The following is a 23,849-nucleotide window of genomic DNA, read 5'->3' on the forward strand; positions in this document are numbered from 1 at the left end:
TGCCGCAATGCGAAGTTTCCGAGCTTATTCTTTACAAGGAAGAGGGATAAGGAAGCCGCTCCGAGGCGACTGCTGGGCATTGGGCTGTGAAACTTCCTGAGAGAGAACATTTCTTCACTTCTAGAGAAATGACTGAAACAAAAGCTTCTAAATTTAGGTCAGAAAGGGAAAGGGGAAAGCAGATGTGCCAGTGTTTGCAGACATGGGCCTTTTATTTTGAGTGGCCGTGTACTTACAGTATGCAGTGAGACTAAGAACTGCACCCGTTGGTCAATGTCCTTCTGCCATTGAAAGTTAAGAGTATACTCACTCATTATGGGGGCTAAAATGCTCTTCAAAGACATTTCCAGATAAACTAGTTAGAATAATAAAATATCTATCTGCCAACCCCATATCCCTTTAACCCCAATAAGGGGTAATTATATCTTAGTTGGGATCAAGTACAGGTACTGTTTTATTATTACAGAGAAAAGGGAATCATTTAACCATTAAATAAACCCAATAGGGCTGTTCTGCCCCCAATAAGGGGTAATTATATCTTAGTTGGGATCAAGTACAGGTACTGTTTTATTATTACAGAGAAAAGGGAATCATTTAACCATTAAATAAACCCAATAGGGCTGTTCTGCCCCCAATAAGGGGTAATTATATCTTAGTTGGGATCAAGTACAGGTACTGTTTTATTATTACAGAGAAAAGGGAATCATTTAACCATTAAATAAACCCAATAGGGCTGTTCTGCCCCCAATAAGGGGTAATTATATCTTAGTTGGGATCAAGTACAGGTACTGTTTTATTATTACAGAGAAAAGGGAATCATTTAACCATTAAATAAACCCAATAGGGCTGTTCTGCCCCAATAAGGGGTAATTATATCTTAGTTGGGATCAAGTACAGGTACTGTTTTATAATTACAGAGAAAAGGGAATCATTTAACCATTAAATAAACCCAATAGGGCTGTTCTGCCCCCAATAAGGGGTAATTATATCTTAGTTGGGATCAAGTACAGGTACTGTTTTATTATTACAGAGAAAAGGGAATCATTTAACCATTAAATAAACCCAATAGGGCTGTTCTGCCCCAATAAGGGGTAATTATATCTTAGTTGGGATCAAGTACAGGTACTGTTTTATTATTACAGAGAAAAATGAAATCATTTTTAAAAATTAGAATTATTTGATTAAAATGGAGTCTATGGGAGATGGCCTTTCTGTAATTCAGAACTTTCCGGATAATGGGTTTCCGGATAAGGAATGCTATACCTGTATTATGTTATCAGGTGATAAATGCAGGCCATGAGCGTCAGGACCTATGCATATAGGACCCAAGGCTGTTAGAAAGCTATTTAGGGCTCATATGTGGTTCCATCGATAAAAAAGTATTAAAGTAGAAGGAAAGTTAAGTCAAGGGGTTCAGTGAGTCTATTCACTTACCTGCTGGCCTGGAAGACTAGAAAGAGTTGGTGGCACGGCCTCAGGCTGGGGCATTTTTTGAAGAAGAGGTGCTCCAGTCCAAAGCTGCGGATAAGCAACTGGGGAAAAGGGGTGCCATTTTACCCTTCCTTCCCCTTTAAACCAGCCCAACTTTGAAGTGCCGAGCATTCCTGTCCAATCTTGTAGTGGCAAGAACTGTAAGAGACATAAGGTAAATTACAACTAGACAGACAGCTGTAGGGCCTTTCTCTAATTGTGACTCACTACATAAAATAGTTTTCAGATTCAACTGCAAGAAGTGACTGTATGTAATAAAAGCCTAAAGTGTCAAATGAGTTTATTACATTTTAATTGGAGATTGAAGGGTACAGATAATGAATGATATAGGTAATCGTACGTTCAGTTTATCTGTCAGGATTTCTGCAGTGATGTTAACCATTGTATCCATTGGGAACATTGTTTCTATTGTAACAGCACTGTATTAATAAAGGTATTTGTATGTAGCTGCCACTGATAGCAGTGTCTGTCTGAAACAATGCAGCAGAAGCCAGTTGGTCTGGAGCCCTGGTGAAGAATTGGCTTCTGCTGTATTGTTTCACTTGTCAGGACCAGGGGTGAGTGCTAAGTTGTTAGAATAAAATTTTTTTTCCAGCAAAAAATAGGGGCGCAGTTCCCCTTTAAAGAATAAGTAAACCTTTTTTAAAAAAAAAAAAATCTACTTTGTACAGCCCCCAAAATATTTATTTTAAATATATTTGTCTCCCTGCATTCAGATTCATTTTGTTGCTCTATTACAGCCTATTCAACTACAGCTCTTTTACTGGCTTCCTTGTCTAGTGTGAAGCTCCGCCTCCTTTTGCTTTCTGAGTCCTCCTCCTCTCTCCAACTATGATGAGCTCAAAGAGGTGCCTATTGGGCATGACTGATTGATTTCCATTGGAGCAGAGGCAGTGAGCATGCCCAGTAGGCAGATCTTTGAGGTCATCATAGTCAGAGAGGGAAGGAGGGCTCATAAAGCAAAAGAGGGTGGAGCTTCACGGAAGGAAGTTATTGAAAGAGCTGCAATTCAGCTGCTTGTAATAGAGATACAATATAAATCTGCATACAGGGAGCAAGGTATGTTATTCTGGGGCTGTTTAGAGTCATTTTGGGGGATTTTAATATAAAAGGCTTACTTATCCTTTGAGACAGACTCATTGAAGTCATGTGAATAAAAGGTATTTATACATTTTTTTCTGCCCCAGGCTGATATAGTTGGTGACATATAAGCCTAGGTAAAATATATCATCGTAGAAAATATATATCTCTAATTACAGTATTCCTACTGTACTGCTGCTGCCTTAGCCCTGGGCCTTTTTGGTCTGCGCGGTAAATACACTCCTGTGCTTCCATTCTATCCATTATACAATGCAAGTTATATGGGCTCCTTATGCTGAGCTCGCCATGGCTGTTTTATAGATTTACAGCTTTAACAACGCCATCCAAATTCTAAATAAGCTATTCCAAGATGGAGGCCAAAAAAGCGGAGAGTGGAGATGCATGTCAGTCTCAAATATGAACAAATATATCAGAGTAGACAGAAGGATACGTTGTAGTGTGGCTTTAATAAAAGATTTATAGCCAGTATACAAGGTGTGTGTAGTACAGGTATGGGACCTCTTATCCACAATGCTCAGGCATATGGAGTTTTCATCTCCTTACCTACTAAATGTCTACTAAAGTCTACTAAAAAAGCATTGAAACATTAAATCAACCCGATTTGATTGTTCTGCCTTTATTATTGTATCCTAGTTGGCGTTAAGTACTGTAGAAAGTACAGGTTTGGGTTCCCTTATCTGGAAACCTGTATTCAGGAAGTTCTGAATTACGGGAAAGTCATCTCTCATAGACTCCATTATAAGCAAATTTAAGAATGATTTGCTTTTTCTGTATAATAATAAAACAGTACCTGTACTTGATCCCAACTAAGATATAATTACCCCTTATTGGGGCAGAACAGCCCTATTGGGTTTATTTCATGGTTAAATGATTCCCTTTTCTCTGTAATAATAAAACAGTACCTGTACTTGATCCCAACTAAGATATAATTACCCCTTATTGGGGCAGAACAGCCCTATTGGGTTTATTTCATGGTTAAATGATTCCCTTTTCTCTGTAATAATAAAACAGTACCTGTACTTGATCCCAACTAAGATATAATTACCCCTTATTGGGGCAGAACAGCACTATTGGGTTTATTTCATGGTTAAATGATTCCCTTTTCTCTGTAATAATAAAACAGTACCTGTACTTGATCCCAACTAAGATATAATTACCCCTTATTGGGGCAGAACAGCACTATTGGGTTTATTTAATGGTTAAATGATTCCCTTTTCTCTGTAATAATAAAACAGTACCTGTACTTGATCCCAACTAAGATATAATTACCCCTTATTGGGGCAGAACAGCCCTATTGGGTTTATTTAATGGTTAAATGATTCCCTTTTCTCTGTAATAATAAAACAGTACCTGTACTTGATCCCAACTAAGATATAATTACCCCTTATTGGGGCAGAACAGCCCTATTGGGTTTATTTAATGGTTAAATGATTCCCTTTTCTCTGTAATAATAAAACAGTACCTGTACTTGATCCCAACTAAGATATAATTACCCCTTATTGGGGCAGAACAGCACTATTGGGTTTATTTAATGGTTAAATGATTCCCTTTTCTCTGTAATAATAAAACAGTACCTGTACTTGATCCCAACTAAGATATAATTACCCCTTATTGGGGCAGAACAGCCCTATTGGGTTTATTTAATGGTTAAATGATTCCCTTTTCTCTGTAATAATAAAACAGTACCTGTACTTGATCCCAACTAAGATATAATTACCCCTTATTGGGGCAGAACAGCCCTATTGGGTTTATTTAATGGTTAAATGATTCCCTTTTCTCTGTAATAATAAAACAGTACCTGTACTTGATCCCAACTAAGATATAATTACCCCTTATTGGGGCAGAACAGCCCTATTGGGTTTGTTTCATGTTTAAATAAATTTTTAGTAGACTCAAGGTATGGAGATCCAAATTACGGAAAGACCCCTTATCCGGAAAACCTCAGGTCCCAAGCATTCTGGATAACAGGTCCTATACCTGTACTGTTTTATTACAGAGAAAAAGGAAACATTTTTACAAATTTGAATTATTTGCTTATAATGGAGTCTGTGGGAGACGGCCTTCCTGTAATTTATAACTCTCTGGATCATGGGTTTCCAGATAATGGATCCCATAACTGTATAAGAAACAGGTACCTGGTTAGTGATTTAGAAGCATTCCTTGCCTTTAGCGTGTATCAGCTCGGGGCGTGTGTCTGTGTAACCACCTGCTCAGCGCTTAATCCCCCTTATCCTTTATTAGTACAGGAGGAACCTGCTGGGAACGTGGGTTTGACATGTGGATGTCTCGGCACTGTCTGACTGTTGGTGAACCTCTCTTTTTTCTGAATGGTTTTTTTAAAGGACCCATGTTTCTTTTTAGAAAAGATTCTAAGTACAAGATCAACCCTATGATTTTAAAATGTATAAATGAACAATTTATTCAGCTGGAAATGTAACATTCAGGCATTTATGGGTTCATTTTTGGGTTGCCAGCTGTGTTACCTGTTTTGTGCTAAGCTGGCCATTAACAATAAGTTCAGGCCAAAGGAGCAGATCTTTGACTGATTTTATTCTGGGACAAATTGGGCTGATCCAATGAGTTGGGCTAGTGATTGGATCACAATAGGCCCCTATTAGGGTTACCGCCTGTCCGGTTTTGACCAGGTCAAAACCTCCAGCCCATATTAGGAAAACTGGGCAGGACTCGCTAACAATCACCGCGTTGTAGCCCTGCCCCCATGATGTCACCAGTGATATCACCCGCCCCCTGCCCGACGAAGAAAGCCAGCAGAGGTGGCAACCCTAGCACCCAGCAGGAGTTGTCCAACTAGATTTATATACCTGCCTGGTCGATATTTGGCTATTTGACTGATTTCCAGATAGACGATCAGGGAGGGGCCAAAACACAGGCAGATACACGGCCAACTGAATTGGCCCAATCCGCAGATTAAATCTGCCCATTTATGGCCAGCTTTACTTGCTCACCCCTAGGTGCTCAATCTAGGCCTACTTCTACCCCCCAGAGCCAGGCGATAGTATGTGTTGCAGAAATAAATTTGAGAACATTGTGTGCGTTTGTTATGTTTTTACATGACTGCGTAATGGACTGCGTAATGGAAGCAATGGAAGTTCTTATTTGTTAACGTACACTGCAAGTTACGTACACTGCACACACACACGCAACTGTTTGCACAAATGAAAAAGTATTTGCCTTGTCCATATATTTGCTATGAATGACTTATATCACGGTTGTTTGTTACAAAGAGTATTAGCACTATAGCCTTTTTCCATATTTATAATGAACATGTCCATTCTGCTTCACATTCATTAACTAGCATATCCTCTGTCATATCTAGCAGTTTATCTGTGGTTTTGTCTCTGTGACTGTTTCTTAGAAAAGCCTCAGTTAAAAAAGGGCCAAACTTATAGAAAGCAAAGGGGTGGTCAGCACCAAAAACTTAATGTAGGACCAATACTGGGCGCTGAATCCATCTCACCCAGGGAAGGCTGGAAGAAGTAATATTTTGGACATATAAATTGATAATCGGGATACTGGCCATAACTAGTGCAGAAGCAATGACATGGGATGAATGGTTCTCTCTAGGAGCACAAGGACTGATAAGCAGCACATTTAAACACAGATATGCATATAACAATGGCTATATGGTCACTGTGTTACGTAAAATACATGGTGGTCTGTAATTAAGTATATACAGTTGTATAGTAATTGTACTCATTATACAAGTCACTCATGTGGCTAAGCCAGTGATCTCCAACCAGTGGCTCAGGGGCAACATGTTGCTCCCCAACCCCTTGGATGTTGCAGGGGCTTATTTTTGAATTCCTGACTTGGAGGCAAGTTTTGGTTGCATAAAAACCAAGTATAATGCCAAACAGAGCCTCCTGTAGGCTGCCAAATAGACAATTATAGCCCTTATCTGGCACCCTCAGAACTTTATTCACTTTTTCCATTTGAATGTGGCTCACATGTATAAAAGGTTGGGGACCCCTGTTCTAAGCCAACTGCCTCTCTATAAATGTGCAAGAAAGATATTTGTGTGCACTTTGCCATATAGAAATTTGTGGGAACATTGCTGGGGGACTCTACCTAAAAAACCAACAAAGGTGGAGTTTTAGGTAGAATGCCTATTGATCCTCAATACTTATGGAAGACCACCGGGTCATTTAGGGTGAGATTAACACTTATTTGTTGTTCCAGACATTCTTAAGACTGTGGCAGAATAGTTGGTAGATCAATGTTTCCATATATCTGTTAGGCCTCTGTGAGTTAAGGAGGCCCCGGACAAATTGTCACCTATCACAAAAAGTCTAGAAAGTCTACATTTTTGGTCCTGGAGTCTACATTTTTGGCCATAGACGCACATGGAAGTTTGTGACCAATTTAAAAAGTCACTGACATAAAATAAAATATCTCATAATCAAGGTCTAATCCAGTAATGGCGAGAAGTTTCTAAGAAATATGGGGGGGGGGTTTGGCTTTATGACTTTTCTTTTATTCTGGATCACCTGCCTAAAATGTTTGCCGTGGATAAATGATTGATTCTTCAAAGCTAAACCCCTGTGCTCCTCTTGCGACACGGAGAGTTATCAGTATGCAATGTCAGCACAGCTCTATGGTACTGTTCCCTTCTCTTCGGTGGAAAGGTCATCATTCTTTCTGCGTCCCTCCCCACGGCTGTGATATCATCAATGTTGACAATGGGCCAAAAGGTCATTATTCTGAATGCAGCTTAAATTTATCTCTTGATTGTTCCTGTGACATGTGAAACTATATAAATAAAGTAATTTACTTAAGCTGCTTGACTAGCATGGCCAGCCATGTGTTGGTAATATTAAGGAATTCACTTTATTATTGTAACCAATTACATTACTAATATAATGTCCATAGTGAGTCTGTGGGAGAGATGTACTTAATTCAGTGCTGCTACCCTCATATGTGAGGTCAAGATTAAACATGATATTATCAGTAATGACACTTTATATAAAATCTACCCTGATATCTACATTGTCTGTTTCAAGTTCACTGGAAATGATCAGTTCTGCAGAAAACACGGTGCTAAAAAGCCACCAAAATGGTAAAATTGTCTGGCTGTGGTCGGCCTTAATTATACGAGCAAGGTCAGTTCCAAAGTTAAACAAATGCTATTATGACTTTGCAAACTTCTCTAGTGGTGATTGCTGTTGTCCTACTAACATAGGCTTATTACATGGAACTGCTAAAGTCAAGAGAAGACCAAGACTAATTTTTCATGTTTACCTGAAAAAATGATCAAATCTGCAGAACAAACACAGAACCTAAAGGTGCATTGGATTACTTTTCAAAGGCCTCGACTCATGACAAAAGTCCTAATCTAACGAATGCAAAAAAAAGAACTTGATATGGGCTTTTAAACGAATGAAATGATAACTGATCCATGAGAACCATGCAATAGGCCAACCATTAGACATGGGACTGGCTCTTTTATTGTTTGGGGGGGTGTAGCATCTGGTGGTCCAGAACCTATTGTTCAGGTGGATGGAAGTATACATTCAACTGAGATGAGCCAGATGTCCCACAAGGAGTAAAGAAGTTGTAAATAAAAAATAAACAGCTTCATATATCATCAAGAGCAGGGGTTCCCAACCTTTCTTACTCGTGAGCCACAGTCAAATGTAAAAAGACTTGGAGAGCAACACAAACACCATAAAAGTTCATGGAGATGCTAAATAACAGCTAGGAGTGGCTATTAGGGGCCTCTATGCACCCTATCAGCTTACAGGGGCTTTATTTGGTAGGAAATATTGTTTTTATTCAACCAAAACTTGCCCCCAAGTCAGGAATTCAAAAATAACTCCCTTTTTCGGGGGCACTGGGAGCAACACCCAAGGGGGTTGGGGAGCAACATGTTGCTCACGAGCCACAGGTTGGGGATCACTGATCAAGAGACTATCCAAAATGTACCTAAAATTAGCTAATAAGTATTTACGTCAATTAGAAAGAAATGGTTTTGGGAAAGCCTTCACAGTCCCCAGGCCAGAGTACTATTGGAACACTGAGGTTAGTTGTGAGACATTGGTTGTATGCTAAAAACCTTTGTTCTACAGATATACCAGGGGCCCTAAAGGATCTTGGTTCCCAGAGTTTGCCTTTTTTGCCAGTAACTTCTGTTAAAAACCTTGGTCCAGAGAAGGCTGCCTCTAGTAGTGGAGGGGCCTGGAGCAAAACAGATTTTGCAGGGCTCCATTATTTATATAAAATAAGACTACAGTGCCTCAAATTCAGCAACAGCCTTCAGCTATTGGTGGGCATTTGAGGTCAGGCTTTAATAGTAACTTTATCACTACAGGTTGGGCAACATATAAATATAAAGTGCTAATGTGGTTATCTTTCTCCTATTGCCTGTTTTCTTAAGGTGGCCATACATGTTCAGATTTTAGTCTTCCTCCGACAAGCGTTTTCAATCGTACATTTAAATGCAACTATCTAAACATTTAGACTGAAATTGTAGGATAAAGCCCTAAAAATAACAAATGGGAGGATGTTCTGAACATGAAATAGTTGTCAGGCACCAATCATACGAAAGTGACTCCCATTGTAGGTTCCCCAAGGGTATCGGCACATACGCAATACATGGGCTGAATTTATCCCTATCCGAAAAATTCTAACCTGTCCGATCAACTAACCGACCCATCACCATGCTTTATCCTCGCCGTACATGAGCAGATAAAAGCTGCTGACCAAGTTCGACCCTTACTGGTCTGTGTACTCAGCGCCGGATTTCTTATCCGGGTGCCCGAGGTCCCCATTTGTGCCCCCCCCAGTGCATGCCCATTATCGAACACACACCACACCCCCATCCCACCGGCGCAAGCTCACATATGGAGCATTGGGCAGAGGTCCCCATTGCTCCGTATGGGAGCAAAATTTCAAAATTTCGGACCTAGACCCGGGCCTTTGTGGCCTCGCCACAAATCCGGGCCTGTGTGTACTGGGCCCTCGGAAAAGCCTCTACCATCAATTTGTTTATTTATATACTGTGTATCCTAGTACCTAATGGGAGGATGTTCTGAACATGAAATAGTTGGCAGCACCAATCGTACGAACGTGACTCCCATTGTAGGGCCCCCAAGTATATAATTTGATACACAAAATGCCCAGATTTTATTATTATCCCACCAAAATGTTCTAGCCTGTCTAAGAAAAGAAAATTATCAGGACGATAATTCGAAGCCTACACATGGTCGGAGCCCATACATGGTCCAAAAGTCATAGAAAATTATGCTTTATACAGTTATATCAGTGCGTCTATGGCCAGCTTTAGATATCCAAGCCCAAAAGATTTTGGGAGAACACGCATTTGCCGCCTGGATATTCCTGGTACAGCGATCTAGTTCAAATCAGTATAAAAACAATTCATCTTTTGAAATACATTACAAACTATATAACATGATTATAATGACGAGTCAGGGTAATGGAAAACTGTATTGAATGTGTCCCTTATATCTATTGAATGGCTCTTCTCTTATAGTTCAATGGCTGTCATTGCCTTATTTTATCAATATAATGCCTTAGTAATAAAGGGCAAGGTAATGGTGGGGGAATCTGCTTACACACGTTACCCGCTCTTTCCATTCCCAATATATTCTCGTAGGGGGGAAGATTGTGACTATTGAGCTGTGTGGCTGCTCACAGAATAGCAATGCAGCATGACTCAGCACTCACATCAACAGAAGCTAAATCATTAAGAGGATTTCTGGCATCTCGGTTACACTGCACTTCTGGAGTAATCTCCGAGGACTTGAACTTGTAATGGTCCAGCAGGTCTACAATAAATGCCGCACAGTTTATCCCCTTACGGGTGAACCAGAAATATCTGGCCCGTCCCATATCTGAGTCAGTACCGATGAAGCGTCGGGAATGGATGACCAGAGTCTGCTTCCAAGATATGGTTCCTCGGGGACAAATCCAGAACACTTAGTTACATTAGTTCATCCAAAATATTACTGGAGATTACTATAAATGTTTCAGCGTTACGTGTGGAGTCATCCTGTTTCCTCCTCCCTTGGATAATACATTTCCCAAATATTTCTCCTTCTCTTATGCATTCTCCTCGGAGTTATCCCAAATGGAATTCAACTTATACTGAGCCATCTTATTATAGTTTTGAATAGATGGCAGACAGATTACTGCCCAACATGGCCAACCATTTTGGTATATACACCTGTATAAGAAAAACACTGCCAACTGCATTCAACTTATAGATTCCAACAAAGGCCTGCCCAAATTCCTGTCTGGCATAGCCGGTGATACCACTTTGGGTTAAGTCTGTCTATGCCTCTATATTAAGAAAAGTGCCAATTATATAATTATTATTATTATATAATAATTATATATAAAGCAGATAGACACTATGTAGCGTGTGTGTGTAAAGCTGTAGCCATAGTTTGTATGTACAGTGTGTATATACGATATATCTGTACAGTGGTGTGTACATTACATAAAGTATAGCTGATGCATGTATAGTTGTACTGTATAGTATGTACTGTATGTATGTTTTAGAGCGCATCCCGCTGTCCCGGATAGTTCCATGAATGTCCCGCATATCCGAGCTCTGCGGCTCCCTGTGCAGCTCGACAGGCCCTGCACGGTACGTGAGACGTCATTACACAAGGGGCGCAACCTTATAAAAGGGCCTGTCACCGCAGAAAAGGAGCCGCCTAAGAAGTAGCAGCTGACGAAGGCAGAGCTCCTATGGGGGGTACTGTGTATTGGGGGCTACTGTGTATGGGGGACTACTGTGTATAGGGAGCTACTGTGTATGGGGAGCTACTGTGTATGGGGGACTACTGTGTATGGGGGGTACTGTGTATTGGGGGCTACTGTGTATTGGGGGCTACTGTGTATGGGGGACTACTGTGTATAGGGAGCTACTGTGTATGGGGAGCTACTGTGTATGGGGGGCTACTGTGTATGGGGGGTACTGTGTATAGGGAGCTACTGTGTATGGGGAGCTACTGTGTATAGGGAGCTACTGTGTATGGGGGACTACTGTGTATGGGGGCTACTGTGTATGGGGGGTACTGTGTATGAGGAGCTACTGTGTATGGGGAGCTACTGTGTATGGGGGACTACTGTGTATGGGGGCTACTGTGTATGGGGAGCTACTGTGTATGGGGAGCTACTGTGTATTGGGAGCTACTGTGTATGGGGAGCTACTGTGTATTGGGAGCTTCTGTGTATTGGGAGCTACTGTGTATTGGGAGCTACTGTGTATGGGGAGCTACTGTGTATTGGGAGCTACTGTGTATGGGGAGCTACTGTGTATGGGGAGCTACTGTGTATGGGGGCTACTGTGTATGGGGGGGCTACTGTGTATGGGGAGCTACTGTGTATGGGGAGCTACTGTGTATGGGGAGCTACTGTGTATGGGGGCTACTGTGTATGGGGAGCTACTGTGTATGGGGAGCTACTGTGTATGGGGAGCTACTGTGTATTGGGGGCTACTGTGTATGGGGGCTACTGTGTATGGGGAGCTACTGTGTATGGGGAGCTACTGTGTATGGGGGCTACTGTGTATGGGGAGCTACTGTGTATGGGGGCTACTGTGTATGGGGGCTACTGTGTATTGGGGGCTACTGTGTATGGGGGGCTACTGTGTATGGGGGGCTACTGTGTATGGGGAGCTACTGTGTATGTGGAGCTACTGTGTATTGGGGGCTACTGTGTATTGGGGGGCTACTGTGTATGGGGGGCTACTGTGTATGGGGAGCTACTGTGTATGGGGGGCTACTGTGTATGGGGGGCTACTATGTATGGGGGCTACTGTGTATGGGGGGCACTGTGTATGGGGGCTACTGTGTATGGGGGCTACTGTGTATGGGGGCTACTGTGTATGGGGAGCTACTGTGTATTGGGGGCTACTGTGTATGGGGGGTACTGTGTATGGAGGCTACTGTGTATGGGGGGATACTGTATATGGGGGGGCTACTGTGTATTGGGGAGCTACTGTGTATGGGGTACAACTGTGTATGGGGGTATACTGTGTGGGGGGGGGCACTGTGTATGGGGGTACTGTGTATGGGGGGGCAAAATTGGTACATAGTTATAACACACTTATAACTGACTGCCTTCTTTCTTTATTTGTATTTTATATGTAGGAGTTGCTATATTGTTTTCCTTAGGTAGTACAGTATGAGGGAATAGCACATTTGCGTCTGATCCCGCCATTTCAACTATATAAAAGGAGTATTTTTTTAAAATTGGGTGTGGTAATTGGGGCGTGGCCACAAAAGTTGCACGCGGCGCCAGATCTTTTTGCCCCTGCACGGTACGTGAGACGTCATTACACAAGGGGCGCAACCTTATAAAAGGGCCTGTCACCGCAGAAAAGGAGCCGCCTAAGAAGTAGCAGCTGACGAAGGCGGAGCTCCTATGGGGGGTACTGTGTATTGGGGGCTACTGTGTATAGGGGACTACTGTGTATAGGGGGCTACTGTGTATGGGGAGCTACTGTGTATGGGGGGTACTGTGTATGGGGGCTACTGTGTATGGGGAGCTACTGTGTATGGGGAGCTACTGTGTATGGGGAGCTACTGTGTATTGGGGGCTACTGTGTATGGGGGCTACTGTGTATTGGGGGCTACTGTGTATGGGGGGCTACTGTGTATGGGGAGCTACTGTGTATTGGGGGCTACTGTGTATGGGGGGTACTGTGTATGGGGAGCTACTGTGTATGGGGAGCTACTGTGTATTGGGGGCTACTGTGTATGGGGAGCTACTGTGTATGGGGAGCTACTGTGTATTGGGGGCTACTGTGTATGGGGGGCTACTGTGTATGGGGGCTACTGTGTATTGGGGGCTACTGTGTATGGGGAGCTACTGTGTATGGGGAGCTACTGTGTATGGGGAGCTACTGTGTATGGGGAGCTACTGTGTATTGGGGGCTACTGTGTATGGGGGGCTACTGTGTATGGGGGCTACTGTGTATTGGGGGCTACTGTGTATGGGGAGCTACTGTGTATGGGGAGCTACTGTGTATTGGGGGCTTCTGTGTATGGGGGCTACTGTGTATGGGGGCTACTGTGTATGGGGAGCTACTGTGTATTGGGGGCTACTGTGTATGGGGGGTACTGTGTATGGGGGCTACTGTGTATGGGGGGATACTGTGTATGGGGAGCTACTGTGTATGGGGGCACTGTGTATGGGGGGTACTGTGTATGGGGGCTACTGTGTATTGGGAAGCTACTGTGTATGGGGGGATACTGTGTATGGGGGGATACTGTGTGGGGGGGGGCACTGTGTATGGGGGTACTGTGTATGGGGGGCAAAATTGGTACATAGTTATAACTCACTTATAACTGACTGCCTTCTCTCTATATTTGTATTTATATGTAGGAGTTGCTATATGGTTTTCCTTAGGTAGTACAGTATGAGGGTATAGCACATTTGCGTCTGATCCCGCCATTTCAACTATATAAAAGGAGTATTTTTTTTTTAATTGGGTGTGGTAATTGGGGCGTGGGCACAAAAGTGTGCGTGGTCAAAAAAATTTGCCGCGGCGCCAAATCTTTTTGCCCCTCTTTTCATTTTTCAAATGTTGGGAGGTATGTGTACAGTATATAAGTACTCTATCTACAGTGTGTGCAGTGCTATTGTAACAGTGTGCTTACATTATATAAGTAAAGAAATTGATGGTAGAGGCTTTTCCGAGGGCCCAGTACACACAGACCTGGGCCTAGGGCAGCCACTCCGGAATTTTGCAATTTTGCTCCCATACGGTGCAATGGGAACCGACCTTTCCCCACTGCTCCGTATGTGAACTTGCGACGGGGTGGGGGGGGGTGTGTTCGCTAATGGGCATGTGCTGGGGGGGGCACAAATGGGTACGGCCTCGGGGTGCCCGGATAAGAAATCTAGCACTGCTACACAGACCAGTAAGCGTCAAACTCGGTCGGCAGCTTTTATCTGCTCATGTACAGCCAGGATAAAGCATGGTGATGGGTCGGTTAGTCGATAGGACAGGTTAGAATATTTCGGTCGGATAAGGATAAAATCTGCGCTGTATTGTGTATCTGCCGATACCCTTGGGGGACCTACAATGGGAGTCACTTTGGTACGATTGGTGCTGCCAACTATTTCATGTTCAGAACATCCTCCCATTTGTTATTTTTAGGGCTTTATCCTACAATTTCAGTCTGAATGTGAGTTTTAGATTGTTGCATTTCAGTACGGTCGATATCAGAACGTTTGTCGGAAGATGACTAAAATCTGAATGCGTATGGCCACTTTTGGCTCGTGTCAGTGCTTCTGTTAATATACACTTCAGGAATGATAGTGGAAAATGCCTATACCTGCCAAGTGCAGTTTTACCCTTTATTCCCGCTGAGGCACAAAGGTTTCTCTCACAGCCCTCTGACAACAAAGATGTTTATGGTTTTTGTAACCGTTTCCCATCGGCGGCAGAAAGGCTAACCTTACCCGGTTATTAATGGAAACCTTTCTCTGTTTCTCGTACTTGCACTGAAGGGAAAAAAAATACATTTTTCCCCCCTTTCGAAACCCTTGGCTTCTTGAAAGAGTCATTTAGAGCCGCGTGTACTCTGTCATTTCAGGGCAAGCGACTCCTCCTGAACTGAAGCAATCTTGTGAAACGGGTTAGTGAGCCCTGTGGATAGCCGGCTTTTCCAGGAAAATTTTGAAGCTATTTCTCTGTCAGACGTTGAATCCATTCCAGCTGCTAGAAAATTGGCAGCTCTGTTCCAAGCGTTTGGCACTTCAGGCTCCAGATGAATTTCAGGCCGAACCTCTGAGGTCAGTTGAGTTTATAGCAGGCTCTGCTGTCATTCATGATGTAACAGAGTTAACAGTTTGGAGGGTCCTCCTTATATAGGGATATACCCCAGAATGAATACGTAACCAACAGATAGTTTATATTATATTAAGTGACCTATTAAAGAATCTCACAAACTGGAATATATATATCAGTAAATATTGCCCTTTTACATCCTTTCCCTTGAGCCGCCATTTTGTGATGGGTTGTGTGCTCCCTCAGAGATCAGCTGACAGGAAGTGATACAGCTCAGGAAGTAGTGTGGGAGTAAAAGGCAGAACTCTGCCCATTCATTGGCTGATGGGGCCTAGCATGTATGTGTGCCTTGGCTTGTTTGTGTGCACTGTGAATCCTATGATCCCAGGGGGCGGCCCTTAGTACTTAAAATGGCAGTTTCCTATTTAGGATTACCCAATGGCACATACTACTAAAGAAGGATATTTTTATGAAAATGGTTTATTTAGATGAAGCAGGGTTTTACATATGAGCTGTTTATATATTTTTATAGAGACCTACATTGTTTGGGGGTATAGTTTCCCTTTAAAGGAGAACTAAAGCTTAACAGAAGTAGAATAGAAAGGCTGCATTTTATGTTTTGGGCTTTCGCACTAGTGAAGATCTAGGTCTATACAGATGCCCCAGGAGCTTTCCTTCTTTTGCTCAATTGATTTAAAGCACATGCTCTGTTCTGCTGTTAGTTACGGGACTGACTCACAATTTACTGTATCTACAGTATTAAATCACAACATAAGGCTGATTAATACTTAATACATTACATACATACAATACATTACTTAATAACATTCTCATGACATGGCAACTCAAAAACCAGTGCAGTTTGCATCAGAATTTAATAATCACCACTGTAATATCAGCTTCAATGAACCAACTGCCCAAACCACACTGAGCATGTGCAGTGTCACTGACGTTCCTAGAAAAAAACAAGATGGTGACCTCCTGGGTGCAACTTTGAAGGCTTGAATCATTACTGTTATAGAGATTCTTAGTTCAGTATATAATATATGGTATTTCTACCCATATTTGTTTTAGTGTTTAGTTCTCCTTTCAGACATAATAAGGGTCACTGGACGCAATTAAAAAAGTGCTAAGGGATGCAAAAATGGTGTTAATTTAAAAAGCACTTGCATCCAGGGTCTGACTGTGCTCTCCGCCTCGCCAATTTGGCACAAGGTACAGAGCATGGCCCCTAGTGGGCGCAAGGTAGCCCTAGCCTTGCATTAGGAACAGGCTGCATTGTAGCCAGCGCCCCCTTGTGAACCTTAACTTGTGGACTAAACCCCGGCGGCCTTCTTGCTCCCCCCGAGCACGTGCCCACATGATTAAATGCAGCTGAAGATGCAGGGGGACAGGCGAGTGGCAGGGGACAAGAGCACAGACTAAAGGTACCCATATACGGGCCGATACTAGCCGCCGATATCGGTCCCTTCGACTGATTCGGCAGCTTATAGGCCCATGTATGGCCACTAACAATGGGCCTCTCCGACCGACATCTGGCCTGAAATCAGGCAGATCTCAATCGGGCAGGTTTGAAAATTAGTCAGATCGGGACCACATCGGCTCGTTGACGCGGTCCCCAAACCAACAGATGCCTATACCCGTCTGGCCCCAGGGCCAAATGACTGAATTAGCCCAATATCGCCCACCCGTAGGTGGGGATAACAGGAGAAGATCCGCTCATTTTGAAACCTCGTCAAACGTGTATGGCCACCTTAAGGGTAGGTGAAAGAGGTACAGGCCTAGCGGCCCCAGACCATTGCGTCCTAGGCACGTGCCTCTTCTGCCTACCTTTGGTTCCGGCCCTGGGCCTAAAGGGTTAAACGATAGCGGGGAGACAGTACTGGGGATTAAGAACTCACAGTAATAAGGATTTTGGGGGCAAATGTGGCTGGGGTAGTTGCAGGTTAAATTGACCAGAACTAGTTAGATGTGTTTAAAACGAGAAGAATGTTTTTTAAAACTGAGATTTTTGCAAATAGGATAAAGTCGAGGCTCCAGCAGGCCTCCTACATTTCTTGTCTGCTTCTTCAGTGAAGGAAACCTTAAAAACCAGATTACTGTACAAATGTCAAATCTAAAGTCAATCCAAAATTCTTAAAAAACAATTGCAGCTTGGCCTTAGAATTCCATCCTACCTGAAGTTCTTTTTAAGGTGAATGAGCTGTTTACTGAAACAAGGGACAATATATTTAATAACGTGATATATATTAACAAACAGTGGAAGAGCTGAGGCTAAGGCAGTAGCTGGGGAGGATTATACCAGAACAATCAGCCAATAGGAAATATATAGGTCAGTCCCACTTAAGGAATATACAGCGTTAGGTGCTGGAAATAATAGCAGAGCTAGGTGCTGGGATAATCCATCACAGCAGGTTCCTGAGGTGCCTTATGGAGTTAGGGACCTACTTATGAAATGTCACAAAACTGAAAAACAAAGTTATTATCTGGTGAGAAAAGGAGCCATTTGTTATGTGGCAGAGCAGTACCTGGGCAGAGAGGCACCTGTGCTACACCTGGATTACTAGCAGTAGGGAATTCTGGGAATGTAAAGGAGGGAACATTATTGTTTCTGTTCAGTTGCTGGTAGCACCGGCGCCTAACTGAACCCCAGAGATCCACTTATCATAGTCACTTTTGCTCTAGAACGGAGCGATCCAGCTAAAGATATGGGGTCGCGCAATGATGCTCATGTTTTTGTTTGCTGTATCCTTCGTTGTAACGCTGCCCATAATACACATACTGTTCAAATCATACAACAATGTTTTGTAACGTTTACAATTCATTTATGTTGGCCTGACCAATTAAATCAATATCCTTGTACCATGAGCATTGGTCCCATCATCAGGCTGAATTATAATAATAATAATAATGGTGCTTTCATCTAGCATGGCCTTCATGTTCCATAAATAATGCCCTAAGGCAGGGATCCCCAACCAGGGCTCGGGAGCAGTGCTTCTCAACCTCCCTAATGCCGCGACCCTTTAATACAGTTCCTCATGTTGTGGTGACCCCCCAACCATACAATTATTTCTAAGACCATCGGGAATATGTGTTTTCCGATGGTCTTAGGCGACCCCTGTGGTCCCAACCCACAGGTTGAGAACCGCTGCTCTGGAGCAACATGTTGCCCCCCCCCACCCCTTTGATGTTGCTCCCCACCCCCTTTGATGTTGCTCCCCACCCCCTTTGATGTTGCTCCCAGTGGCCTCAAAGTAGGTGCCATTTTTACATTTCTGGCTTGGGGGCAAGTTTTGGAAGCCCAGAGACACAGTTTTACTCCAAGCAGAGCCTCCAGCGGGCTAGCAGGTCACATGAGGCTACCAAATAGCCAATCACAGCTCGTATTTGGCACCCCCAAAGAATTTTTTTCGTGCTTGTGGGGCTCACCAACACCTGAAACTGAATGTGGCTCAAGAGTAAAAAGGTTGGGGGATTCCTACCCTAAGGAATGTGATTAGTATTCCCACACAGGACTGTGTAAGAACCACCTACCACCCACCAATGGGTGCTTGTTACCACATTCACTCTTCAGATAGGGGCAATTCATGAATCTGTATGGAGCAGCTAGATTTATTGTAGATTGTAAGCTCTTTTGGGCAGGGCTCTCTTCACCTCTTGTATCGGTTATTGGTTGCTTTATATGTGACTCTGTATGTCCAATGTATGTAACCCACTTATTGTACAGCGCTGCGGGGTATGTTGGCGCTTTATAAATAAATGTTAATAATAATAATCCAAATAATCTTACACACAGCACATATCTTTTAGATACTTGCTCAGCCCTGCCTTGCTCATCCCATAAATGCCACAAAAGCCTACGAGGGGCAGAAAGTGACTCAGGTGACCCCCAGACCTCATTTTTGTAGTTTTTTTCATGGTTATGGCAGGAAAGGTCCCCATACACGGGCAGATCCGCTCGCTTGGTGATGTTGCCAAGCGAGCGGATCTTCCCCTGATATCCCCACCTACGGCTGGGGCCAAACGATCGAATTATAACGACGGGCATAGCAAAAGTCGGTCCGGGGACTGCATCAACGAGCCAATGCGGATTTTTTTTTGCCCGATCTATATTTGGCCGATTTCAGGCCAGATATCGGTCGGGCAGGCCCATTGGTAGTACCCCTACATGGGCCGATTAGCTGCCGAAACGCTCTAAGGGACCGATATCGGCAACTAGAATCGGCTCGTGTATGGGGACCTTAACACACTTCAATGGGGTTCAGTGGTAGACAATACTGTTCATGGCCACTAGGAGCAGTATAGCTGGGTTATCCCTGGACCTTGCTACATGGGATAGCACAAAACAATGTGCACTTTGGAGTTAGTGTTCCTTTAACAGAAGGGTAATTGTTCACTCGATCGACAGATGTTTCTCTTCAGCCATCTTCCCCCTATTACTAATGTACCCCCGGCAAATGTGCACAAACAGACCCCCTGCAATTGGATTCTTGTTGCCGTAACCGATGCCCTTAAAGAATATCCTGATCCTACGCAAGATTAGGCTTAATTTATCCAGCTAAAGTCTGCCTCTTTCATCCGTCTCATTATACCTGCGCCATTAGCAGTGCACGCACACTTAAAATATTACAGATGTAGGAATCAAAAATAATAATGCACAGATCCTGTGTTTCTTATGTCACCGCTTGTTTTTTGGGGATCCGTGCCTTTAAGCGGCGCTGATTGTAATTTATGACTGGAACACGGGGTGATTTAAGGCTCTTCCACACTCACCTTGAGGAACATGAAATCAATATGACATTTCCTCTCCATGTTTGTACATAATGCATTGTGCTTGGTGGGGCATCTTTGATCAGGAGCTTGATTATATAAGTGTTCCGCTGCTCCTACCTTACAGTAAGATATGGTTTTATGGCTTACCCAGAGGGACGCAGCCATTTCGTTTTCCTTAGAAAGGATTCTGAAAATAGAAAGCAATACCGGAACCGTCTGAAATGATCTCCGAAGGGAAAACGAGAGTCGTCAGAACAATAGAACTCAGATCTGCCCATAACGTCCCTTTGTTCTCGCCCGTCCTTATTCCTGGCATGGACTGGGGCTGGAAGCTGAAATTTACTGTAATCTATAAGGGTGATTAATCCTGGGGCACAGTTGTGTTGCTTAATGTTTATATGAGCGGCATGTTATCAGTTCTAGACTGCTGGGAGAGAGAATAGCCATTATTTATGTTAGAAACGTAGCTGTCTCCCTGCAAAACAAGTAGGCCAGAGCTCACAATGGATTTTCATATACATATTGAGATCTAGATTGTATAAAATTCAACAATGAGTTTAATGGGGATTTTAGAGATTATCCTACCATTAGGCCGTTGCCCCATTTCTTTGTATATTGCTAGATATTGCCATGTTGCACTAAACAGAGCAGTCTGATGGTTTATTGGTGGGATTGCAGTGGGTAGGTATAGCTCTAATCCCCTTTGGAATCTCAAAGTGGGGCCCATCTTAACGTGGCTATACAAGTTAAGTTCCACTCATTTGGTAAGGTTGCCAAACAAGTGTATCTTCTTCCGAGGTGCCCACCGAGGGCCAAATAATTGAATTACAATGACGGGTATAGATGCTGTCGGACCAAGAACCACATCGACCGACGGGAAAATCAAACCTGCCTGACCTGGTCTATTTTCACCCAATCGTGGAGACCCGTCGTGGAATCAGCAGCTTAAATCGGCCCGTTTATGGCTACTTTTAACTAATTAGTACTCTTGTGATCTAACTAGTACTTGATTAGACAATTAAGTTTTTCTCAGTAATTTGGGCAGAAATAAACATAATGGGCCAGATTCAGTTCCACGAGAGAACATTATTCTATGGTTTAACTTATGGGAGAGATTCAATTTGAGGTGAAACAACTTTTCTAATTAATTTCCATTTTTTTCATAGACTTTGAGTGAGTTTTTATTTGAAAAACGGTGAGATAAGTTTTTGTCACTGAATTGCATCTGGCTCTATGGGAAAATCTGGAATTACATTAGTAGAAGGTCCTTAAATTGAACCTTGTCCATAAGTTTTCATGTGATAAACCGTAAAATAACTTTTTCCCATGCAACTGAATGTGGCCCAGTGCGCTGAATATCCACCAATGGTCTTAAGAAATGGTCAACAGTGTCCAGAGTTTCTAACTGCATTTTGGGAATCTAAAGCAGATGGACTTGTTGACTTGATAATGTTTGTTACCAATTATCTGATTGGCTTCATTTCAGTGAGTAGGAAGACGTTCTTCTTCAATTCCTCATTGTTGATATTCATCCTCAGAATTTCATTTTCTTCATAAATATTTACTTGCGTTCATTGTTTGCAGGAAAAGTTCTTTTCTCTTGAGCTTCTCCTGATGGATCACCCTAGGAGGTGCATTGATTTGTATGATGATTTTGCTGGTGGACCTGCTGGCCAGGTTATTATGGTTATGGTTAAATGCTTATGCTAGTTGCCTCACCACCGCTGGCAGGGTCCAAGTGACTGGTAAATAAACAATTTCCAGAGCTGGAAGCTGGGAATCTTGCAGATGGCGACATGTCTAGTGTGCCAACAGTTTAAATACCAATCTCTTACTTGCTGGCTCTGCTCTTTAGAAGGGACAATTCCAAATCATGACAGTAAAAAAGGGTGGAGCCTAACTTAGCATGGGGCATGAGTGGAAGCTGATTGTAATTGGTATATAAAGTTCAGGACCTGAAACAAGATTTGTGGACCAGTAATAATTGAACGATATTAGTGGGGCCCATCTTAAGGTGGCCATACACGTTAAGATCCACATTTGGTGAGGTCGCCAAACAAGTGGCTCTTCTTCCGATATGCCCAACTAGGGCCAAATGATCGAATTACAATGACGGGTATAGATGCTGTTGGACCAAGAACCACAATGGGAAAATCAAACCTTCCTGACCCGGTCTATTTTCACCCAGATATTGATTGGGGAGGCCCATCTTGGCATCAGCAGCTCAAATCGGCCCGTTTATGGCTACCTTTAACTTGGCCTGGGTGGAAGCTGATTGTAATTGGTGTATAAAGTTCATGACCTGAAACAAGATTTGTGGACCAGTAATATTTGAAGGTATGAAACAAGAATGATATTAGTGGGGCCCATCTTAAGGTGGCCATACACGTTAAGATCCACTCGTTTGGTGAGGTTGCCAGACAAGTGGCTCTTCTTCCGATATGCCCACCTATGGCCAAATGATTGAATTACAATGACGGGTATAGTTGCTCTTGGACCAAGAACCACAACGGGAAAATCAAACCTGCCTGACCCGGTCTATTTTCCCCCAGATATCGATCGGGGAGGCCCATCTTGGCATCAGCAGCTCAAAGCGGCCCGTTTATGGCCACTTTTAACTTGGCATGGGTGGAAACTGGCTAATCCGTGTATTCAGTTCATGTCTTAAGTTCATGAAACAAGAACAGTATTCCTTTTTTTCTAAATCTGTATAAATATTACATTTCCTTAGAAAACTGCCCTCAGATCATACCAAAAGTTCATTTTCAGGTGAATATCTCATGGATCCGTTCCATTGGAATCATTTCTCAAAAAGAGAAAGCTTTGTTTGTTACACACTTCTGCCCTTTCTGGCTTTGAGGAGCCCGTGACTCAGTTAAAATCCGTCTGCAGAAATGGAAATAAAATCTGTCATTATTTTGCCGGTGAAATGCTGTTTGCCCCGCTGCTCCTTTAATGTGTTTGCTGGCTCAGACACGGCTAATGTAATGATTTATGGCGCCAGAACAATAACTAACGCTATATTTAATAGACCTACATGTAAGGGAAATGTTAGTCTAATTAGATTTAACTCATGTTCCGCGCGCTACTGTCTTTCTCCGTCTCCGTCAGTGGGTTCCGAGCTGTGTGGCAGGAAAGGATTTACTGTGCCAGGTCAGGACTCGGCCCAAGTTAATAGCAGAGCGGTGTGAGCTCTTGGGGGAATTTGATATTTATTGTTCATGAAGGCTTTTCTGCTGTGTGGGAGTGCGAATCACAGGTTGGTAATAGTTAGTGTATAAAAGCCCTGCCTAATGAGGTGTTTTGTCTCTACTGTATGGATTATACCCTGCTGTCCTTTGCTACATATCAGTGGCCAGTGGCTGTGGGCATGGGTCAGTGTTGGCGTGTCCATTAGGCTCATAGTAGTAGTACTAGCCTGTGATACGCATGGATAAATAGGGCACCGTCGATACAGCTCAAAGGTTATGTAAAGTGCTGTGTCATTGGCCGACGCTAGAACTTGGTGATGGAGATGATGAGTCACGAATGTCTTGACAACTAAACAATATAAAATGAATATTCATTTGGCACTATTGTTACGTAGTTACTTTGGGTTGAGAAAAAAAGCTTGGGTTGTGTTACAGAGCCCCATACAACCCAGAAACCCCTAATATCCCTATCCCTGTAATCTGTTCCTTCAAAAAGTAGGAATAAA

General features: G+C 43.0%; 1 long non-coding RNA gene across 3 annotated transcripts in view; it reads left to right on the forward strand.

Moving 5' to 3' along the window:
* LOC100487686 overlaps positions 1-23,849 on the forward strand; it is a 157,021-nt gene that overhangs the window by 16,984 nt on the left and 116,188 nt on the right. Inside the window, exon 2 of one of the 3 annotated variants that reach the window (XR_004223225.1) lies at positions 15,186-15,384. The exons of the other annotated variants lie outside the window; for them this stretch is intronic. This is a non-coding gene — a long non-coding RNA (uncharacterized LOC100487686). The remainder of the gene's footprint in view (positions 1-15,185; positions 15,385-23,849) is intronic. 3 annotated transcript variants of the gene reach the window in all.

Source organism: Xenopus tropicalis, chromosome 6 (genome assembly GCF_000004195.4).
Source record: "Xenopus tropicalis strain Nigerian chromosome 6, UCB_Xtro_10.0, whole genome shotgun sequence".
Taxonomy (NCBI): domain Eukaryota; kingdom Metazoa; phylum Chordata; class Amphibia; order Anura; family Pipidae; genus Xenopus; species Xenopus tropicalis.